The sequence below is a fragment of the Cnephaeus nilssonii genome, assembly GCF_951640355.1.
Source record: "Cnephaeus nilssonii genome assembly, chromosome: 5".
Lineage (NCBI taxonomy): Eukaryota > Metazoa > Chordata > Mammalia > Chiroptera > Vespertilionidae > Cnephaeus > Cnephaeus nilssonii.
The window spans coordinates 20,299,540-20,311,338 of NC_137076.1; positions in this window are offsets into that span (position 1 = coordinate 20,299,540).

Genomic DNA, 11,799 nt, shown 5'->3' on the forward strand with positions numbered 1-11,799 from the left:
AGAAATGGGCTTAGGAAACAAGTTATAGAGGCAAAGGAAGGGACGTTGGAGTTAGAAGTGAGGAAGGTAAAGGTGGCTCCCCTGGGGGGAAGAGGAGGAGGAAGAGAAAGGCACCTGCATGCTCCTGGGAGGGAGCACACTGGATCCTCTGTCCTAAGGGTTTTAAGGGTGGAGATTTTAGGGGAGGTTTCAGGGGAAAATCTCAGTAGAATATTCCGCAGCTTTCCAGGTGTGTCCTTCCAGGGTCCGGGTCTCCACTGATTGGTCGGCGCCAGGGCAGGGGTCATTATTCAATGCAGCTGGTCCTGAGGTCAGCCGTGGTGTCACTGGTCTGGTTTGGCTGCTTTCTGGGCCTGGAGCTGAACTACAACTGAGGCCTGGAGAGAGGAAAGGTCAGGGGGTCCCAACCCAAACCGCAAGAGCAGCAATACGCTAGGCCCTAGCGGCTAGGGGAAGAAAGGTCACCCTGGGGAGGAGGCCTCACCCTACAATCGTCCTTTGCTAGGCACCCAGGGCTTTCTGCCCTAGAGACCTTCTGTTCCTGGCCCATCGTCCTTGCTCTGCTCATGTCTGTCTGTGTACCACATCCCCCCGCTCAAGGATCTTGGCTCTGGATTCTTTCAGAGAAAAGGGGCGCAGGGTCTCTTCTTTAGCTGCTTCCTGCTGAAGAGGGATGAAGTTTTCCTTCAGAGCTAAGAGATCCTTGCTCATTGTCAAAGGAGTAATGAGACCTAAGAACAGAAGGAGGTGATGGTGGTGTTTAGAGGTGGTATTCCCGAGTATGAGTAGGGTTTGTAACATGGTGGAGACAAACTGTGTTAAAAATCTTAGCATTGCCCTAGCCAGTTTGGCTCAGTGGATAGAGCGTCAGTCTGTGGACTGAAGGGTCCCAGGTTCAATTCCGGTCAAGGGCACATGCCCGGGTTGCAGGCCCAATCCCCAGTGGAGGGCGTGCAGGAGGCAGCTGATCAATGATTCTCTGTCATCATTGATGTTTCTATCTCTCTCTCCCTCTTCCTCTCTGAAATCAATAAAAACATATTTAAAAATTTTAAAAAAACTTAGTATTATTGGGGCAAAAGCTAGAATGGCAAGAATTACGACAAATGATCCTGTGGAAGGAAAAAAATGTTTTCATTCTCATTAATTCCAAGTAAAAGGATGGGAGAAAAATGAAACAGTTTTGAGGGTTGTAGCCAAATATTTAAGAAAATTAGAAAAATTCATGATCCAGTCCAGTTTATAGGTGAAAAATATAAAGCTTTTAATTGAACTGGAGTCTAATATTTACAATTGTGTGTTATAGAGTGTATTGAAACATAATTTCCCACCTAAAATTACCCTCATTTTTAATAAAAAGCCAAATTAAGACCAATTTATGTATTGTATTAAGTCCAGTTTCAATTGTTTGCATAAACACAGTAAGAATAGCAATTGATTACATAGGCTTTCTTTTTAAAAATATATATATTTTTATTGATTTCAGAGGAAGGGAGAGGGAGAGAGAGAAGCATCAATGATGAGAGAGAAGCATTGATTGGCTGCCTCCTGTGCACCCCGCGCTGGGGATGGAGCCTGCAACCCAGGCATGTGCCCTGACGGGGAACGGAACTGACTTCCTAGTTCATAGCATTCTCAACCAGGGAGCCACACCAGCCGGGCTAGGCTTTCTTTTTTTTTAATATATTTTATTGATTTTTCACAGAGAGGAAGGGAGAGGGACAGAGTTAGAAACATCGATGAGAGAGACACATTGATCAGCTGCCTCTTGCACACCCCTACTGGGTATGTGCCCGCAACCAAGGTACATGCCCTTGACCGGAATCGAACCTGGGACCCTTGAGTCCGCAGGCTGACGCTCTATCCACTGAGCCAAACCGGTTAGGGCAGGGCTAGGCTTTCTTAAGTCTTTTGCTGGAATCCCATGATTGAGCTTTAAGTAGCCCCTCAGGGCAAAGAAGCCAAGCCCCCTAGTTGCCATCAGGTTCGTCTGAAATATGTACAGACTTGGGTGACTTCCTCAAGTTCTTGGGTTCCGTCCTTGCCATCTCTCAGGAAAGCAACCTTGGCTGCTTACCTGGAAAGACTGCCATGTGACCAAGCAAGGTGCCTGACCATTTCTCCCAGGGGCTTATTGGCTTCAGAGTCAATCTTAACTCCTTCAGGCTTTCTGGTGACATCCAGAGTCCAGGCATGTCTCTCTCAGGCATGACATTCCAGTCAGAGTCTTGGTTAATAAAACCACAATTGGAAACTGGGCTTATTGAAATCATGCAAAAAAACCCCAACACATTGCCATGAAAATAGTAGCACTTCAGTTTCCAAAATCTGGAGGGATTAGGTAGAGAGAAAAATACAATGTTCAAAATCCTTTTATTTTTTTAAGTATATTTAAAACCATTTGGCTACACCGGCCAGGCATACCAAATCCTTAAAAAAAAAAAAAAAAGTCTTGCCCTGGCCGGCTTGGCTCAGTGGATAGAGCGTTGGCCTGCGGACTGAAGGGTCCCGGGTTCGATTCTGGCCAAGGGCACATGCCTGGGTTGCGGGCTCGATCCCTACTAGGGGGTGTGTGGGAGGCAGCCGATCAATGATTCTCTCTCATCATTGATGTTTCTATCTCTCTCTCATTCTCCCTTCCTCTCTGAAATCAATAAAGAAATATATTTAAAAAAAAAATAAGTCTCCTTGTATTTGGAAAGCAAGAGGAAAATTCTTGTTCTTTTAACAGAATGAAAAATAACCAAATTCTAACTCTATATTAGTTCACTTTTTATTTTTAAATTTATTTATTTAATTAAATTCATTATTTAGCTTACTTATATAATTTCCTTTTAAGATTTTTTTATAAACCTTGCTAAAACTTTCACAAACCTTTTTACAACTTTCATAAACCTTTCCCATTCAGAAATAATCAGCTTTAGAACAACTCACTTTTTTTCTTTTTAATTTTTTTTTTTTTATTGACTTCAGAGAGGAAGGGAGAGAGATAAAATGATGAGAGAGAATCATCAATCGGCTGCCTCCTACATGCACCCTAGTGGGGATTGAGTCCGCAACCCCAGCATGTGCTCTGACCAGGAATTGAACCGTGACCTTCTGGTTCATAGGTTGACACTCAACCACTGAGCCACACCGACCAGGCTCTCACTTTTTTTTAAAAAAAAAAATGTATCTCCATATTTTTTATCAAGATTAGGAAACCTTTTTTTCTGCCAAGGGCCATTTGGATATTTATAACATTCTTCATGGGCCATACAAAATTATCAGCTTAAAAATTAGCTAGCTATATTTGGTCAAACATTTAATTAACTCACCTTAATGTCTTGGCAGGGCCAGACCAAATGATTTCTTGGGCTTTATATGGCCTGGGAGCTGGATGTTCCCCACCCCTGCTTTATACCTTCTATCACCAAAATTATAAAAATTTTTCCAATTAATTAGAATTCTTAATTCTTGGGAAACCTTAATTTTTAGTGACTACTAAAAAGTAAGCAATTAGCCCTAGCCGGCTTGGCTCAGTGGATAGATCATTGGCCTGTGGACTAAAGGGTCCTGGGTTCAATCTGGTCAAGGGCACATGCCTGAGTTTCGAGCTTGATCCCCAGTAGGGGGCATGCAGGAGGCAGCTGATCAATGATTCTCATCATTGATGTTTCTCTCCCTCTCTGTAATCAATAAAAATATATTTAAAAATAAAATAAAAAGTAAGCAATTAGTATCCTTTCAATTGGCAAGTACATTTTATAACTTTTAGAAACAGGCTTCTCTGTTGGCAAACACACTCATGCTTTTAAGAGACATCATAATAATAAAAGGCCAAGAGGCGTCAGGACCAAAACGACCAAACAACCAGTCACTGTGAAGTGCATGGAGCACCTCTCGGGCCCGCCCCCGTGGCCCACAGGCTCCCATCGAAGCAAGGCAGGTGGCCGCGGTGGGCGGGCGGGGCGGCGGGCAAGTGGGTGTGGTGAGGCGGGCACACGAGGGTCGGCGGGGCTGAGCAATTTCCCAAACTGGGCCTCTAGTATTTCTAATAAAATATAAGACATTAGCCCTAACCAGTTTGGCTTAGTGGATAGAGCCTCAGCCTGCAGACTCAAGGGTCCCAGGTTTGATTCCAGTCAAGGGCATGTACCTTGGTTGGGGGCACGTCCCCAGTGGGGGGTGTGCAGGAGACAGCTGATCGATGTTTCTCTCTCATCGATGTTTCTAAATCTCTATCCCTCTCCCTTCCTCTCTGTAAAAAATCAATAAAATGTAAGACATTAACAGCTCCAAATTTATTTTATTTTATTTTATTTTTATTTTTTTTTTAAATACATATTTTATTGATTTTTTTTTTTTTACAGAGAGGAAGGGAGAGAGATAGAGAGTTAGAAACATCGATGAGAGAGAAACATCAATCAGCTGCCTCCTGCACACGCCCTGCCGGGGATGTGCCCGCAACCAAGGCACATGCCCTCGGCCGGAATTGAACCTGGGACCCTTAAGTCTGCAGGCCAACGCTCTATCCACTGAGCCAAACCGGTTAGGGCTCCAAATTTATTTTAAAGCATTTTTTTATAATAAAGGGCCAAAAGTAGGTGAACTTAAGACTTGTCTAGCAAGCAATATGTTACAGCTGAGATGAGTTAATTGATCTGCTTAAGTGGCTAAAGTTTTTTTTTCCAATAAGATTACCTCCCAGCTGGGCAGGTGTGGCTCAGTGGTTGCGCATCAACCTATGAACCAGGAGGTCACACTTTGATTCCCGGTCAGGGCACATGCCCAGGTTTTGGGCTTGACCCCCACTGGGGGGTGTACAGGAGGCAGCCAATCTATGATTGTCTCTCATCATTGGGGTTTCTATCTCTCTCTCCCCATTCCTTCCTCTTTGAAATCAATAAAAAAAATTTTTAAAAAAACAATTACCTCCCAGAAATGTGCATTTTAAAAGATGGCTAAGATAAGATTTGGTGGGCTGTGTACTGTTTCTGGAGACACACCTCTGGCCCTGTAAAGACTTCATTTATAAAACAAGGACAATTTTTTTTTTTTTTAATATCTCAAGGTTTGGCAAATGTTGGTAAAGGGCTGACAATTTCATTCATCCATCTTTGGAATGTTTCTTTCCATTTGGGCACATTTTTCTTTTAGGCTCTGTAGCAATTACAGAGATCTAGCTTTGTAGGTAGTACATGGCTGAGAGTCATTCTGAGAGCCGTGAAGACGTGCATGTATGGAAAAGGCACATTGACCCAAGGAGGCTTCATCCTCCATTCACTTCCCTTGGGAATGGCAAAACAGGTCTAGCTGCAGGATAGTATTACTCGTAAACGTAATGGTGCCATGAACTGGCTAAATCTCTCCGTTGCTCACTTTATAGCGGGGCCAGGCTCTGTTATAAGGAAGCTTGAGGGACTTCGGGTCAAATTTCTCCCAGGTGGCGAATATGCATCCTAAAGGGTTATCTTGAGACACCGTGGACAGGTTCGCCATCTATGAAGAGACAGGTGAACTCCCAGCTGAGAGTTAGAGGCACCCCTACTGGTCTCCGGGCTGTCCTGTGGTCAGAACCACAAGAGCATAGGTTCCCTCTCACCCGGGGACATGCCTGGGCTGCGGAGTGCATGCCCTGTACCCTGAGGGCAGACTTAACAGCGACCTCCCTGATGGCCAGCATGGGGAGGATGGACTTACTCTGCCCAGACAGGTGGATTCCATCCCACAGGCATTTCCTGCCATCTGGGTGCCACCCGGCTATAGCGTCTTACCCCATGCTCTGAGGGCAGACTTACCAACAGTGGGCACAGTGATGGCTGAGCACTGTAAGGATGGACTCACTCCGCTCAGACAGCTGGACTTCAGTCCCAAGCGAGGCATCCCTGCTTGTCTGCCTCTGGACTTAGCCGGCCTTACCAGAGGTCTCCCCTCTCGCGTCTGTCCGTAAGAGGAGTGCCTGATATCTCCGTGACCTCCGACGGAAAACTCGGCCTGCAACTCTAGTCTCCAGTTGTTGGGCCAGTGACCTGTTGCCCTGCCTTTCCTGATCCCCAAAGCCCTGGTCCCTTAGGAGGTCTAGGAGAGAGAGCCCCCACCCCTCAGAGAGAAAGGAGAGTCCCTTTTAAGTTATCCCTGAGGCTTTCATAGAAGTTGGAAATAATAAAGATGATTAGAAGAGTGTAGAGGAGGTGAGGGTGGTCTCACTCCCCAGCTTCAGGGACCCCAGGGAGTATGCAGAGTTGCGTTTTTAAAACCAGGAGGCCCCCAAGGAATCAGAGAAGATTCCTGGTGGTCTATCTATGTTAGCTGGGCCTGTTGGCCTTCTCTAGGAAGATTAGAAGCTCTGGGTGCCCCTTACTGAGTGCGTTTAGGCTCTCCTTTACCCAGCAAAAGGTTTTGTTCAGACCCTCAGAAAGCAATTCCAGTTGAAAAGTTAAAAGGCAGCCATCCATTTTTTCTCTTCTTTCCTTAGTTATCTTGATGCTTATCTATAGCCTAGGGTCTCTCAACTCTGAACCCTTAGCTCAAAACCTGAGTATTTCAAAATAAAACAGCTCAAAGGAAGCCAGTCTCTTATCTTAAAACAAGGAGTTCCCGAATTCCAAGAAACTCACCCAAGTCCACCTGATGCAAAGTAAGGAGCTGGTAGGGCCCATTGGGTCCCTGCTAGTACCTAGCACTGGTCCAGGTCTGCAAGGTGGTCCTGGGTGAGCTTCTCTGGAATCCTGCCACACAGTGAGAGTCATGGCACCATAATGTGGCTGGCAGGAGCCACACCAGGTGTTACACCCATGGCCTCAGGTGGAACCTGGGTTCAGCAACCTCGGTACTTGAGTTCCGCCTAGGAAAGAGTTCAGAAAGAAGACTCAAACTATAAGAGAACATCTTACCTAATAATAGAGAAACATGTAAATTGACCGTACCTCTGCTACGTCCACAGCCGATCAGAGTGAGTATGCAAATGAACCCAACAAAGATGGAGGTTAATTTGCATAAATACCTGGGTTCCAGGAACCTCCTCGGCACCCAGGTCACTCCCAGCTGGACATCGGAGGGGCGAGGGGGCTCATTCCCAAGCCTAAAGCCTGGGGCGGAGGCTTTAGGCTTGGGAAGGGGCTGAGTCTGCGATGGGAGGGAAGGGGAAATAATCAATGGAAACATATCCTCAGGTGAGGATAAAAAGAAAAATAAAGAAAGAAATGTCATATCCTATGAAAGACACATCTTGAAAATGCTTAAAGAAAGTTGTCATTTTTTCGTGGTGAAGTTGCCATTTTTTCATGGAGTCCATGTTGATGAAAATACCTTGGTGGCTGCGGTGACTTGCAGTGGCTGCAGCAGCAGGATGATGGGGCTGGCGCCTTCCCCTGATCAGCCTGGTCGCCTCCTGCAAAGGGAAGCCAGACTGCGGCTCAGGTCTGCTCCCAACGGGGAGTGGGCCTAAGCCATCAGTAGGACATCCCCTGAGGGCTCCCAGTATGTGAGAGGGGGCAGGCAGGGCTGAGGGGCTCCTCCCCAGTGCATGAATTTCATGCACCAGGCCCCTAGTTTATTTATAAAATAACAGTGGTGGAAGAAGTAATCTGTAGAAGAAATGGGCTTAGGAAACAAGTTACAGAGGCAAAGGAAGTGTAACACCAGAAAATTGTATCCGACCCCACTATTCTTTTGACATTGTTTCTGTAAATGCTGGCTCTAATGTGTAGCTTGTAATTAAACAGCATATTTGTATAAGAATCCTAGGAATGAACTTCAGAAGATACAGACTCCAACCTTCAGTCATCCCAGTTCCAGGAGATTTGCTGACCTTCAAACATAGAACCAGGATGAAAAAGAACCGGGATGACCAAGACCAGGGTGACACCCACTAGACCATCACTTGACCATTTTGGAGGTCCTTCTTAGAATGGACTGTACTGGCCTGCATATAGAGATCTTTTCAACCCCCTTCCTTTGATTTCTTTGTTGGGTTTTGCCTTTGCCTCTCCCTCCTCATAAAAACTTCTGTCTGCACTGAGATGTTGAGATGGGCTTTGTGACAAGAGTCCCCCATCTCCTCAGGTGAATGGCACTTGAATAAACCCCTTTCCTTTTTTCACTAGCATCTGTCTAATGAGTCTGGGTTTTGTGGTGGCAGGCACTGAACTTGGGTTCCAGTTACAATTTTGGTGAGCCAGCCAGGAGGTTGTGGGAGCCCCCTCAGTAATCCCTGGACTTTGGAGGGGGTTCTCCAGGCTGCCTGTGGCTGACTGACCTGGTGAGAGAACGTGGGAGTCCCTAACAGCTGCCAAGTGATTTTACTTGGGGACTGTCCTTCACTCTTTCTCAGTCCTGGTCACATGCTACGCCTCGCTGGTGAAAGAAACAGGTCTTTGGGGAGTTGTTGGACTCCAAAACTGAGTAGTGTTTGGTGTGCATGACCAGGAGCCCTTTGCCTCCATTTGGCGTTTTTTGAACAATTTGGGATTCCATAGGAATCAATAGGTGCTGCATGGCAGTAGGCATGGCTCAGTGACTAAGAGAAATTCCAGTTCCCAGGTGTGAGATTTGGTTGGAGCGCTCTTTTGATTTTGGTATTTGAATTTGGGGGTATTGTTTTGCTTTTCTTATTGCCTATATCTGTAGATTGTCTTAACAGACTTTTTAAAATTATTTAAAAATATTTTTTATTGATTTCAGAGAGGAAGGGGGAGAGAGAACATCGATGGTGAGAGAGAGAATCACCCATTGGCTACAGTGGATTGAGCTCACAACCTGGGCATGTGTCCTGGCTGGGAATTGAACCGTGACCTCCTGGTTCATAGGCTGTTGCTCAAACACTGAGCCATGCCAGCTGGGCTTAACGGATGTTTTTAATTTGGAATATTGTTGCTTAGAGGAATTTGCATAGGAACCACGTTGCTATAAAGTTGCTTGCTTGTTTTTGTTTGTCTAATTGTTATTACTATTTTGCAACTGGAGTTGTTTTGCCAAAAGTCTGGTAAATAGGATAAGATCTCTTACGTACAAGCTTTCCTATTGCTACATCATGAGAATTCTACTCAGATCTAAATTGACGATTCAGCCCGGCTGGCGTGGCTCAGTGGTTGAGCATCGACCTATGAAACAGAAGGTCACGGTTCGATTCCCCGTCAGGGCACATGCCTGGGTTGTGGACTCGATCCCCAGTGTGGGGCATGCAGGAGGCAGCCGATCAATGATTCTCTCTCATCACTGATGTTTCTATCTCTCCTTCTCCCTTCCTCTCTGAAATCAATAAAAATGTTTTTAAAAGAATAAATAAATTGACAATGCAAAGAGGGGGGGAAAGGTCTCAATGTCCTCCCAGAGAATAAAAGAAAAAAATGTGATGAAATAAAATTTTAAACACTCTAAATACTTCTCCTGGAGGCCCAGGAGCTACAGTGGTCCTGGGAGCAGTGAATGTCACCCCCAAACCCTGTGCGGGCCGTGGAAGCAGCAGGGGCCAGTACCCCACCTCAGTCTAAAGGGGGAAAATAGTACTTTGAAATTCGTCTCTGGAAGCCCTGGAGCTGCTGCAGCCCCAGGAACAAGCCAGCAAGCTGCAGGGCCTGCCGTCTCTCCCAACCTCCGGCTTTCCCCAGCCTCCTAACAGTGGTCAGTGTTCTGTTACTTCTGTTATGCCTCTTAAAAATGTAAGTGCATTTTCCAGTGGGGGGGGGGGGGGGGGGGAGCCTGCTTCTGAAAGTTATGAAATGTGTTCATAAATTTGCCAATCTTAAGAATATTAATTGCTTGCTTTTAGTTGTCACTAAAAATTAAGGTTTCTAAGATTTGAGAATTCTAATTAAGTCAAAAGGAAACGACATGGTTTCGGTAATACAGAATCGAAAGTAGATTGTTCTAAAATTGGTTATTTCTGAATAATTTAAGAAAAAATAAACAGAGGAATTAGGAGTCACAAAGGGCTCATGTGAGCTGCAGAAGGTTTGTGCCAGCTGCAGAGGGTCTGTGTAAGTTGAAGAAGAATGGTATAGAGAGGGAAGAAGCAAAAGGGGAAAGAATGAAGGAAGTGAAAACGGTGAGGAAGTTAAAAGAAAGGGACATACATATTATGGGGGAAAGACACTGGAGGAGAAATACTCCAGAAGGAAATCGAAAAAAGAAATAAGAAAGAAGCCCTAGCCGGTTTGGCTCAATGGATAGTGCGGACTGAAGGGTCCTGTGTTTGATTCTAGTCAAGGACATGTATGCCAGTTGCAGGCTCGATCCCCAGCCCTGGTGGGGCGAGTGAGGGAGGCAACCAATCGATGTCTCTCTGTCTCTTAAAATCAATGGGAAAATATCGTCAAATGAGGATTAACAAGAAAGAAAGAGAGAGAGAGAGAGAGAGAGAGAGAGAGAAGGAAGGAAGGAAGGAAGGAAGGAAGGAAGGAAGGCAGGCAGGCACATAGGTAGATAGTAAAGTGGAATGCTAATTTTAATGACAAATGAAAAGCCCAGGAAGCTTCCTTTGATTTTTTCAAAACCAATTGGAACCCCAGGAACCCCAGGTACAATTGGCAGTGGGACAATTAATTAATTTCTTAGTCTTATATATTTTTATTTGTAATTCTGAGTGTTATCTTAAAATGTTGTTACAAAATAAGCAAACTGCATTGTAATCAGATCTATAACCATGTTATTTTAAGTACTTTTTTTGTCATTTAGAGACAGTCATTGTTTTACTCTGATGCATTTGCAAAAATGCTACATCTTCTGACTTATTCTAAAATATTAATTTTGGGCTCTGGCTGGTGTGGCTCAGTTGGTTGAGCATCATCCCATGCACCAAAGGGTTACCGGTTCAATTCCCGGTCAGGGCACATATCCAGGTTTTGGGTTCAATCCCCAGTCACGATGCATATGGGAGGCAACCAATCAATGTTTCTGTCTCACATCATTTCTCTCTCTCCCCCTCCCTCTTCCTTTGTTTTTTTCTAAAATCAATAAAAACATCTTTAAATAAAATATAAATTTCAGAAAATAAATGTTCAGATCATATCTTTAAAATAGATAAAAATTTATAGAGCTCTAAGGAATAACTGGATTCATAAAAATACTGGCAAATAATCAGGATGAACAAAAATTAATTATGGGCCTGAATAAACAGAAGATAATTATACTTATGACTTTGTTCAAAATATTGCTCATTTTAAAAAAACTTGTTTGTTTTCTTAGAACAATTTGGTAAATTGTACCTTGATAAATAATATTAAAGCATTTATATATTTCTCCCTACTTGATCCCTCCAGAAATTAAAAACTCTTAATGAGTATTATTATTATTTTAATTACATTGTTTATTTGCATGAGTCCAATAGGAATCTGATTTCTTCATAACAGGACACATAAAGCCAGTTTCCAATTGTGTTTTTATTAACCAAGACTTTGACTGGGATGTCATGTTTGAGAGAGACATTCCTAGATTCTGGATGTCAGCAAAAGGCTCTAAGGAATGGAGATTGACTCTGAAGCCAATTAGAGCTGCTTGGAAAAATAGCCTGTTATCTTGCTTATTTACCTGGTTCACGGTAGTCTTTCCAGATAAGGGGTGAAAGTTGTTTTCCTGGGAAATGGCAAGGAAAGATCCTCAAGACATTTGGGGACCTCAAGAACTTGAGAGCAAGGCCGGTATGACTCAGTGGTTGAGCGTCGAACTATGAATGGTGTGTGTGTGTGTGTGTGTGTGTGTGTGTGTGTGTCTGTGTGTGTGACCATTCGATTCCCCAGTTGGGGCACATGCCCGAGTTTAAGGCTCTGTCCCTAGTTGGGGGCCATTTGATGATTCCCTCTTGTCTTTGATGTTTCTATC